Raw genomic sequence first — 11,469 nt, 5'->3', positions numbered from 1 at the left:
GATGACATTACTCTATATCTGAATGTCTACAGAGATTATCAGTCATCCAGGTCATGGTTGTCCCAAAGGTGCCTTGTCAAGAGACAAGTGGATTTTCTAGTTTTTCTTTGAAGATCTTCAAAGAAAAACCAAAAAGCCCAGTTGCCTCTTGAAAAAGGACCTTTGGAATACTTATATCTATTTGGAGAAATTTAATCAGGATGACCTCGGTGCACCTCTCAGTAAGTATTAGCAACACCTGTGGTCCCAGAAGAATGCTAATAGCATCTTGAAGAAGCACTGGTGTGTGCCTGTTATGTAACATCATTCAAAGGCATCGGGGGAAACTGAAATTGCCTGGGAACTCTTCTTTTACTCTGGAAGAACAACAATTGCCCAAAGATTCAAGTAAAAATCTCACTTCTTTAGTACTACTATAATGCGCACATTTAAAATGTTCACGAGAAGTATGTACCATTTTTTGGAATCAAATTAATGCACATGGCAATGGTTGCTGTTGATGTATCTAATGGTGGTAGTAAGTTTCTGCAACTAGCTATCTGTTGGAGTTCTGTACCTGTCTTGTTTGGTGGCTTCACCAAACCAGATAGAGGGAAAATGAATGGGAAAACAGGTCCCAGAGAAGCTTATTTTCATGATGCTAAGTCCTCATATCTGGTTTAGACCTAGGAAGGGAGAGTTCACCCCGAAGGAAGTAATTTCACAATGATATGACCAAATGGGTCACATTAATGTACATGTAACTAGTTTTGGGACATTCGTGAACTGAAAAGGATGGTCATCCAAAAAACTGATATTCTTTGCTTTCATTCAGTGCCTCCCCTCTTCTCCCCCTTCTTTCCTTCCTTCCTTCCTTCCTTCCTTCCTTCCTTCCTTCCTTCCTTCCTTCCTTCCTTCCTTCCTTCCTTCCTTCCTTCCTTCCTCTTCCCTTTCCTTATCACTTCCTTTCCCTTCTCCTTTCCCTTTTCTTTTTATGCAACATTATAGTGTGTCTATTTCCAATTCTCATTTCTTTCGTCTCTGATCAGCAGTTTTTCTGCCTTTTATAGCTACAATAAAATTTGCCAGATATGACAGTAGAACATATTCTTTCTTCTACATTTTTTTTCCGTTAAATGCAATTTTCATTTCTCAGAGGTGATCAAGTGAGGTGTGGGCAGGGGGAGGAATTCTCTCTTTGCAGCCAATTCCTTTCTCATGATGAAACTTTTCTAAAACAAGCCGTCTATCTTTTTTACTCTCCTTCTCTCAAACAGCAATAGTAGTTTCACAGCTGCTTGGAATCCATTATTTTTTAAATTCTCCTTTTCTTACTGCCATTCCCCCGCCCTCCCCAGCCTTTTTAATCCAATGCATGGCATCTGTACGAAATCATTAACAAAGATGTTTACTGAACTACATAATTCAGCCCCTCCGTTTTGGTGACATTTTAAGCAGGAGACATGTAGACAAAATTGCTTTCGGGCCTTGAGTTTTCCGACAAGCATTCAGCAATGTACAATTTGGCCATTGTACAATTTGTGAAATTGGCCATTGATGGCCTGAAGCCCAGCCTGATATCTCTCTGTACGACAGATAGGGAGGGATGTCTTTAGACAAAAGGAGCCTTGCATTTAAACTGAAGGGAGAAGGGAAATCCCATCAAGATTCCTAACATCAGTGAATTAGAGAAGCAGCCTTACGTTAAGGGCCGTGCCAATCCTAACTCATTTCTGGACGGTTTCAAAACGTGTCCTGGTGTTTCATGAAGTCTTAGAAATTGTTTCTGAAATGGCTTTTGATACTTTCTTCCACATCCTTGATTGAAACTTTGATTAGATGGTATGATACTTTATCTGAACCAAGTTGCTCCAGAGTTCAGCCAGAAAAAGAGAAGGAAGGAAGGAAGGAAGGAAGGAAGGAAGGAAGGAAGGAAGGAAGGAGGGAAGGAAGGAAGGAAGGAAAGAAAGAAAGAATGTTTGGGGTCTTAGAACCAGAGGATGAAATCCAGGAAAAATGAAGTACATGTTAAGTTCTCCCTGATTTGGAGTGTCAAATGTCAACCGTCCCATTGGCATATTCAGAAAAAGGACACAATTTTACCCAGAGTGTAACTTTACTGATAGATCCATATAGGCACAGAAAAAGCAAAGCCAATTCTGTTAAGTCTGGGCGGTGGGTCCCAAGGAGAGATGAGACTCGTGGTAGTGACAACAGCTCTTTATTAAGCAACCAGATACTGAGACGAGAACCCTAGCCGCGGCTGCTCTTTTTATAGAGCTGGCCGCGGCTAGGCAGCCAATGACAGGTTTTTGAGTTTGCCGCGCTTGGTGTTAGCCAATTGCAGCAAACTCTATATGAGCCAATCAGAGTGTCCCATAGCGACCAATCATGGCCCGGCTTTTCCGGACCAATAGGAACACAGGCCTTCAAGCCTGCTAGTACGGAACAAATTCTAAACATTCCAATAGAAAGCAGCATAGATAAATTCCCCCTTTTCCCATTTAGGCTACCTACTGCCCATTGTCCACCAATCCAATGCATTCTTTGTGTTTTGGGAAATAGTCTGTGGCAGGGGTAGAATGCTACCAGTTCAGCCCGGTTCTATAGAACTGCCACTGAACCGGTTCGGTGTCTGCTGCTCTGTTTGGCCTACCTGCCTACCTGGGCTCTTACCTGTCCTTTATTTCTTGCTTTTCCAACCTCAGCTGCTTTGCGCGGCACAGCTGAGATTGAAAAAGCAGGAAAGAAGAGGATTTTCAAATGCTGCGCACATGTGCGCAGCACTTGTCAGCTGTCCAGGTGGCACAGCTGAGGTTTTTAGGAAATGGTCTACACATGCGTACAAAATGCACTCTCACCAAGGATTCTACTGCCGGAGAACCGGCAAATCGTACCACTGGCTGGCCCCACCCTGCCCTGCCCACTCACTCCTTACCCGGTATGCGTGCCATCAAACTTGCCTGCTAAGTTGCTATTTTTCCTTTTTTTCCCTGACCATCAGCTATTCTACAATGCCGGGAGACTTAGATTAGCCAGAAAGCAGGAAATCGTTAGATTTCTTTCTTTCTAGCTAATCTAAAAGCAGAGCTGAGCTTGAAGCTTCTATTATTCAGTGCAGACTCAGGTAGCAGATGGCAGAAACACAGATCTCTAAGTAAATCTTTGAATCTGTGAGCAACTCAATCTGCCTGCCTGCTTTGCCTGATTTTGAGTAAAAGTTGCTCTTTTTATATTAAAAAAATCAATATTTACATATTTTTTATAATATTTACATACAAGCCATACCCAGCCAGTTACATGACCACCAAGCCACACCCATAAATTAGGCCACACCCACAGAACCAGTTGTTAATAAATTTGTATCCCACCCCTGGTCTGTGCCACTCTAAAAAAGTTCTTGTAACATGACCTTGAAGTGTAGGAACTTTCTCAGGCTTTAACTGACTCGCTTGGCTCCCTCAGCCCCTCCCAACTTCCCCAAGAATTCCATCCCTCTCTTCTATAAAAGAATAAGAGAAACAATAGGACAGGGACGGTAGGCACGTTGGTGCGCTTATGCACGCCTTTCTGTTGTCAAGCTGCGAGAAGAATTGCAGGTGGTGATAAAATCTGAGTTAGTCTTGACAGAAAGATAAAAAAAAATGTCACTGTCTGTCTATCCATCCTACTGAGATATGTTTTTGAAATTAGAATCACTTGGAAAGTCTAAACTGGGACAAATGCTGTTAAATGTATTTTGTTTCTTCCAATAAATAGAAAAGTTTGGTTTGTAACACAAGTCAGCCAGATATTTAGACTGGATTTGGCATTTTGATTCACTTTTATTCTTTCATTATATATTCATTTTTATTCATTGGATGACATTTAGTCCAACCCTCTGCTTGAGCAGTTGAGCAGGATACCATTTTAGACCAATGGCTGTCCAGTCTCTTCTTAAAAGCCACCAATGATGGGCACCCACAACTTCTGAAGGCAAGCAATTCCACTGATGAATTATTCTCACGGTCAGAACATTTTTCCTTAGTTTCAGTTTGGATAGCTCCTTGATTAGTTTCCATCCATTATTCCTTGTCCGGCCTTCAGGTGCTTTGGAAAATAGGTTGACCCCCTCTTCTCTGTGGCAGCCCCTGGCTGCTATCCTGTCTCCCCTGGTCCTTCTCTTCACTGGAGTAGCCATACCCAGTTCCTGCAACTGTTCTTCATATGTTTTAGCCTTCAGCTTCCCGATCATTTTTGTTGCTCTTTTCTGCACTCTTTAATAAGTTTCATGATGATATGTCTCATAAGTTTCATAATTTAACTTTCATAGGTTCCATTATATAGAGAAGTTAAATCCAGAAGTTCGGATTTACTCCTGTTAATAAATGGCTTGGATAAAGTGCAGTGATACATATTCTGACTCTACCTTCTCATACATCCTAAATGACCTTAGGCCCATGAGTTAAAAGTTAATGGACAGGAAAGGGTTAAGTCTACCCTATTGCTAAAATGGTTAGTAAGGACTCATGTGTGAAGCTCTTTGCAACATCTGTAAAAATAACATGAATGATAATTCCTTTTGTGGAGATAAGAGATAAACTTTGATGGCCTAGTACGATTATTAAAGTGGATTTCTATCAATTTGGACAAGCTTAATTTTATTTCTGGAACAAATAAGTGTCCATAATTTGCCTCCCATAAATTATTTCTTCTGGTGCAGACAGTTAAGTTTCTAGATCATTGTAGTATATTGGAAAAAAAAAGATTTGGCTATTATTGCTTAATTATTCTATTTTTACTATTTTATAACTGTTGTAATATCTACTATAATTGTCACTGTATTTAGTACATTGCTATACATATTATCATATATTTATTGTACGTTGCATTATATTGTATTTTAATACAATTTCTACAATATACAATGTATCATTATATGATAAGGATAGTATCATAATATCCAGACAATACTATAATAGCCCCTCTTCCTGTAGTCCAACCAGTCAAGGAGAATTTGGTAGGCACCAATATAAACTTCTACATCAAAGGAGTAGCCGAATAAAAATTCCTCTGCTAAGCAAGTTCAGCGGGAACAAGAGGTTTCAAAGGTTGCATCTCAAATCTTGTCCAAACATCGGATATTTTTTCCCCCTGAAAAAAGAAGTGAACAGCTATTGAAATCCATATTTGCACACCTGATCTATATATACCTTAGCATGCTATCCACTGTGTCTGGAGTTTGCTTTGCTCTCCTGCCTAGTTGTTTGATTAGTCTTCTTCTCCTTTGTTGAGTCAACATGGCTGTCATCGGCCCTGACATTCTTGGCAGTGTCCCCCGGAGACCACGATGAGGTTGGCCGCTAACGAGCAGCTGAGTGGCATTAGCTTTGTAGTGTAAGGTCATACACAGCATCACCTTCTCTTCTCCAGCTCAGGGAAAGAAAAGATTTTGTTGAGCAAATCCTTTTGAAGTGCATTTTTGACAGAGGGAGTCATCACTTTTTGCATGTGCAAGGCGCTGTGGGGCCACTGAGATCAAAAGCGGTACAGGGATGTGATAATGTGACAGGTCAGCCAAGTTCAGAGTTGTTTTTTTTCCCCCCTTTTGTGTTGTAACATTTCATCAGTTGGCATGATCTTCTCGGGGATACAATATATGCACAGTTAAACTTGGAGCTTCTTTGCGTATTAGTTAGGGGACCTCTGTAGCAACAGCTGTCAAAGAGTCTTCTGGCTCTTTCCAGAGATTAATTAAAAATCCCCCTGAGGAAGTCAGATGATGAATTTGGAAGATACAGATGGGCAAAGGGGGAAGAAAAGAAGAAGGCTGACCAAGGTCATAACACACGCCCACATGCAAAACCAAGATTTTCCCCCAAAAAACTGTATTGCTTCTGATTTTAGATATTCTTTTCCTTTGGAATATTGAGTTTAATTATTCTATAAAGTTTCAGCAGGGTGTTGTTGCAAGGGATCTATTTATATGGGGAATCGGATGGCAAAAACCCCTCACTTTACAGCTAATTGATTATTAGAGAAGAGCCTTAAGAGAAGACTTGAGGGAGAATTGGAGAATCAGGTCATTTTGCTAAACAAAGGGGCTAATTGTTCAGCGGGAAGTCAACAGTGATTAATTAATTAATATTCTCCAATGCACCTGAGGGCAGGACAAGAAGTAAAGGGTGGAAGATCATTAAAGAGAGATCCAACCTGTAACTAAGGAGAAATTTCCTGACAGTGACAATAATTACGGTAAGCACTGAAACAGCATAACTCTGAAAGTTGTGCATGCTCCATCACTGGAGGTTTTCAGGAAGAGATTAGACATCTATTTATTTAGAATAGAATAGAATAGAATAGAATAGAATAGAATAGAATAGAATAGAATAGAATAGAATATTGGAATGAAGAATGAAATGGAATTGAATAGAATATGGGATAGGATAGGATAGGACAGGATAGAGTAGAGTAGAGTAAGTAATATAGAGTAAAGTAGAATAGGAATAGGAATAGAATAGAAATGAAATAGCATAGCATAGGAATAGAATAGAATAGAATAGGAATAGGAATAGAATAGAATAGAATAGAATAGAATAGAATAGAATAGAATAGAATAGAATAGAATAGAATAGAATAGAACAGAAGAGTTGGAAGAGACCTAAGACTCTTCTAGTCCAATCCCCTACTTAGGCAGGAAACCCTACACCACTTCAGACAAATCGTTGTCCAATCTCTTCTTAAAAACTCCCAGTGTTGTTGGAGCATTTACAACTTCTGGAGGCAAGTTGTTCCACTGATTAATTGTTCTAACTGTCAGGAAATTTCTCCTTAGTTCTAGGTTGCTTCTCTCCTTAATTAGTTTCCACCCATTGCTTCTTGTCTTGCCTTGAAATGCTTTGGAGAATTGTGGCAGCTCCTGAGATATCAGAACACTGCTATCATGTCTCCCCTAGTCCTTCTTTTCATCAGACTAGACATACCCAATTCCAGCAACCGTTCTTTATATGTTTTAGCCTCCAGTTCCTCAATTGTCTTTGTTGCTCTTCTCTGCACTCTTTTTTTACATCACCAAAACTGGATGCAGTATTCCAAGTGTGGCCTTACCAAGGCATTATAAAGTGATATTAACACTTCATGTGATCTTGATTCTATCCCTCTGTTTATGCAGCCTAGGACAGTGTTGGCTTTTGTGGCCAACACTTTTCTGGAATAGTATAAGGTCTCCTGCCTTGGGCAGGGGTTCGATTAGAAGACCTCCAAGGTCCCTTACAGCCATGGGATTCTATGATGATTTTTAGAGGAATATATATTATAAAGCTATTTTGATGTACTATATAAAAGAGCAGGAGAAGCATTTGGAGGACTTGATAATTATTTAATATGAGATGATGGGAATGATTTCACTAGAAAAGATGAACTTAAAAATTCTAGGTTGTTGTTGTTGTTATTGTGCTCAAGATGAGTAAAGGCAGAAGACTAATTTGTAAATTTACCCCAGTCCTATCTCTTCCTCTGGATTCATGTCCCAGAGGGGGGGAAAAAAAGCAGGGAAATGGATGGAAGTAAATAGTTCAATCCAAAACGTTGAGCCTACAGGCTTTTCAGGCCATCTCTCTGGGATTCTTGCCAATCACTCAGTCACATTTGTGTGTGTGGTAGATTTATGAAGATTGTTGTAAAACAGGTACTTTTCAATCCCAAGGATGATACACAGTTGTGAAAACAGCTGACTGGAAAAAAAAAACCAGGAAAACAAATTTGAGAAACAAATGAACCAAGAGGAAAAATGAACAAGCCAGGTGGAATGTGACATGTTTACATCTGTCCTGAAATGGGAAAAAAAATATGAAACTGAGATAATATTTGTACTTTCTCTAGAGAGTGAAATGACACAACAAAGTCTGTGAGGAAACTTGTTAAATCTGGACATGTTGTATGATTTTATACAGAAAAAAAATAGCATCTTGGCTGGAGTTGGGAGGGGGGAATTCTGGACAGGCCCGTTCCATTTTTCAACTGCTTTTGTTTCCATACAATTTTCAAGATTTGCCCTTTTTAGAGTTCCTTCCAGAAGTCTAGTTAAGAAATTATGAAAGGATGAAATGCAACGAGCCCACTCACCTTTTCCATAAAGGTTTTATACTTCAGGGACCAAACCATTTTTATACAGAGTATGTCATCATCCTATACTTACATAAATGCAGCATTGTAATCTTATTTAATTTTCTCTTTTCTGAACCACTTCACATCCATTACAATCCTGGATTCAGATAAAAAAGTTATTTGCTTTTCAAGAAGATGCATTCTTCTGCAAACATTTTGCAAAAACAGCATGAAAGGGGTATCCTTTCCTTCCTCCCTCCCTCTTAAATCAATCTTTTAAAAAATGTCCTAGAATTCTGACAACTTTAATTCAGAGAAACTCCTGCAGGCATTCAGCAGGATGAAACTACACACAGTTTCCTGATAAATGAAGATTTGGTACAGTCTGAGATCCTAATGGGGTGTTTCCATACCATTTGAATGTGGCTGTCACCGGATGTTACAAACTCCCTTGTTCTTCCTGTCACCATGACATGCAATTATGGAATTTCACAGTTGAAAAGATGACAACTCCTCCCGTTTTCTTGTCCTTCTTTCTTGACTTAATCCAGCTGCACCCAGCAGCCAGTAATTTGATACGGTGACAGGTGATAGCAGAGGTACCAAAAAACCCAATCTCCTGACCACCTGAAGTGGCTGCACAACTTCCACTGCTACGAGGAGTTCAAAAGATGCTCTGAGGCTTGTTCTTTTCTTGGGCTAGAATGTCTGCCATTAGGAAAGAAACTACAAGTTTGACAATAAATTGTTCAGAGCCTACATTGTATTATTCTGAAGAAAATGGCCTTGGTTCTTTCCAATGCCTAACTTTGCCAGATTCCCAGAACATGTTTAGGCTGATATTGTACTTCTTGCTTTTCCAACCCAGTTTTATAATTATTAATGCACACTTTGAACTGTCTATGGAGATTCTCAGTCATCCAGGTCATGGTTGTCCCAAAGGTTCTTTTTCAAGAGGCAACTGGATTTTCTTGTTTTTCTTTGCAGATGTTTTGCTTCTCATCCAAGAAGCTTCTTCAGCTCTGACTGGCTGGTGGGGAATGCAAGGATTTATATTCCTTGCAGACAGCTGGTCATTTGCATCCTTTTAGAAAGACATTGAGGCCACTTGGAGATTTGTCTGTGTTCTTAGGGTCACAGTTTCACAAGTCCTTTCATCAGTTCCACACCCATTTGCACTGATCTGGTGTGTCTGAGGACACGGACAAACCTCCAAGTAGCCTCCACAACTCTCTCAAAGAATGCAAATGACCAACTGACTGCAAGGAATCTTAATTTGTTATTTGTTTCTCATCCTCTTCCTTATTCCTGGTTTGTTTGGCAGACTAAGCCGGTCTCTTTGTAAAGATACGCAGTAGAAGAACAGAATAAGAAATAAAAATATTAAGCAATGAAGCTGTGATTACTGCATCTGTGTCTGCTTTCTCCAGTAATAAAACTACAATTAAATTAAACCACACTTTCCCAGAAGGGTTGAATTTGGCCAACAAGACATTGGTTAGAAAAAGAAACTCATGCATTCTAATCCATATTCTGTATCTTTATAAAGTATGCACATTTTCCTTTAAATGCTGTGCATTTTCATTTAACATATGCAAGTGAGTAAGCATTTGTGAGCCTAGAATATATCAAATATTTTTGAGAGGGATAGCATTGAAGGATAAATGCATTCCAAGCCATATATCAGCCCAAGAAGGGTGAATTAGATTGTTTTGCATATATAAATGTAGACTAAACCCAATTTTCCAACATTTCTAGCTGGGATATATTTGATAATGGTGTAGAAATGAGTCAAGCTTTATGACATCTTCTATCTATATGATAAACTTTGTCCCACTCATTTTATCAACACATATTTGCTTGGGAGGAAATAAATAAATAAAAAATCCTACAACAATACCTTCTCATTGTCTCTTTTTAAGAAGAATCTGACAGCCAGACAAATGAGAAACAGGAAGTCTCCCATCTTTACATATGCAGTAGGTGCTATCCGGAAATGATTGATACCATTTTTTTTCCTCAGCTTCATTGGGATTTTATGATGGAGGCCGGAAAATATTGTGTGGTGGTGTCATGCAACCCAGCTGCAAGAGAATACTAACAACAACAACAACAACAAAAAATAGTTTGCAGACCAGATGGTTAGAAGTCATCTAGATCAGTGGTCCCCAACTTTTCTGGCTCTGCAGACTGGGGGTGCTGGGGACGGGGAGAGGAGATGGTTTCATCATCTCCTCTCCACCACTTGCGCACCACTTGTGCAAACACAGCTTCGTGCACACATGTACCTACTACTTTCACAGCCCAGTTTCCAATGGGTCTTGTCCCAGTCCCAGTCTGTGGACCAGGAGTTGGGGGACTTCTGAAGGCAACTTCTGTTCCATTTGGCTGATTGTTCTCACTGTCAGAAAATTCAGTGTTCATATTGCAATCCAATGCATTCTGCAGCAGTCAAGGTCATCTTTGCTAGAGTAGAAACTGCCGGAGGCTGAGGCAGTTCACTGCCATTTATGACCACTGAGATGTCCCTTTTATATCTGAAGAGCCAATCATTGGTGATTATGAACTGAAGCTCTCTACCGTGACTTCATTTTCCATGGCAACTCTTCTCAGATTCTTAGAAGATGGAATAACAGGGTTGGAAGGGTTGCCCAATGCCCTGCAGGAGGCCCTATACCACTGCAGACCAATGGCTGTCCAATCTCTTCTTGAAGACCTCCAATGATGCAAGTCTGTATTGCAATATGAATGAAAAAGTTCCCTCCATGGCCACACCCATGCCATGGAAATGAGAATGCTCCCATTGGATATTGAACATCTCCCTTCTTGACCACATCACAAATGACACAATTTGACAGCATTTTGATGTGGCACCAATTACAGAAAAGATGAGAGAAGGCTGACTCTGCTGGTGTGGACATGTCCAGACAGCAGCACCTTCCACCATTGCCAAGACAGGCAACCAACTAGAAGTCAATGGCTGGTAATCACAGCTGACCATGCAAAGTGGAATTCAATGATCTGAAAAGTAGACCCTGCATCTGTGGGAATATGGTAGGAAGGAAGAGGAGGAAGAGGAAGTAGTGCAGTGTCCAGGTGCTCTTTGAACCAAGGGCACTGTTCTTTATTTCGGTTATAAAAGTATTTTGAACCCAAAACAGTGTGAATCATAACAGTAAACAGAACTCACAATTTGTAGTCAAAGAAATAAAAAATAAACCTACATCAAAAGACAAAGGAGAAAAATTAATTTAAATTACCAGCACTTCATCAAAAAACATCAGGGTACCGAAATTAAATAAAAAAAATAGATAGCAGGCCTGCAAGCTGAGTAATGACCCATCTGTTCATTATAGCCTTAATTTCTGTCAAAGACGGCATCTCATTAAATATATATCTTTGATT

At 39.8% G+C, this 11,469-nt stretch overlaps 1 protein-coding gene across 7 annotated transcripts in view; it reads left to right on the top strand.

The window, feature by feature from the left end:
* Window positions 1-11,469, top strand: part of RBFOX1 (RNA binding fox-1 homolog 1) — a 1,983,080-nt gene that overhangs the window by 1,074,504 nt on the left and 897,107 nt on the right. The gene's annotated exons all lie outside the window — the stretch shown is intronic.

This window comes from Notechis scutatus, chromosome 12 (assembly GCF_049901735.1).
Source record: "Notechis scutatus isolate UNSWTSFEM ecotype Mainland chromosome 12, rNotScu1.2, whole genome shotgun sequence".
Taxonomy (NCBI): domain Eukaryota; kingdom Metazoa; phylum Chordata; class Lepidosauria; order Squamata; family Elapidae; genus Notechis; species Notechis scutatus.
This window is presented reverse-complemented; position numbering and strand designations above follow the sequence as displayed.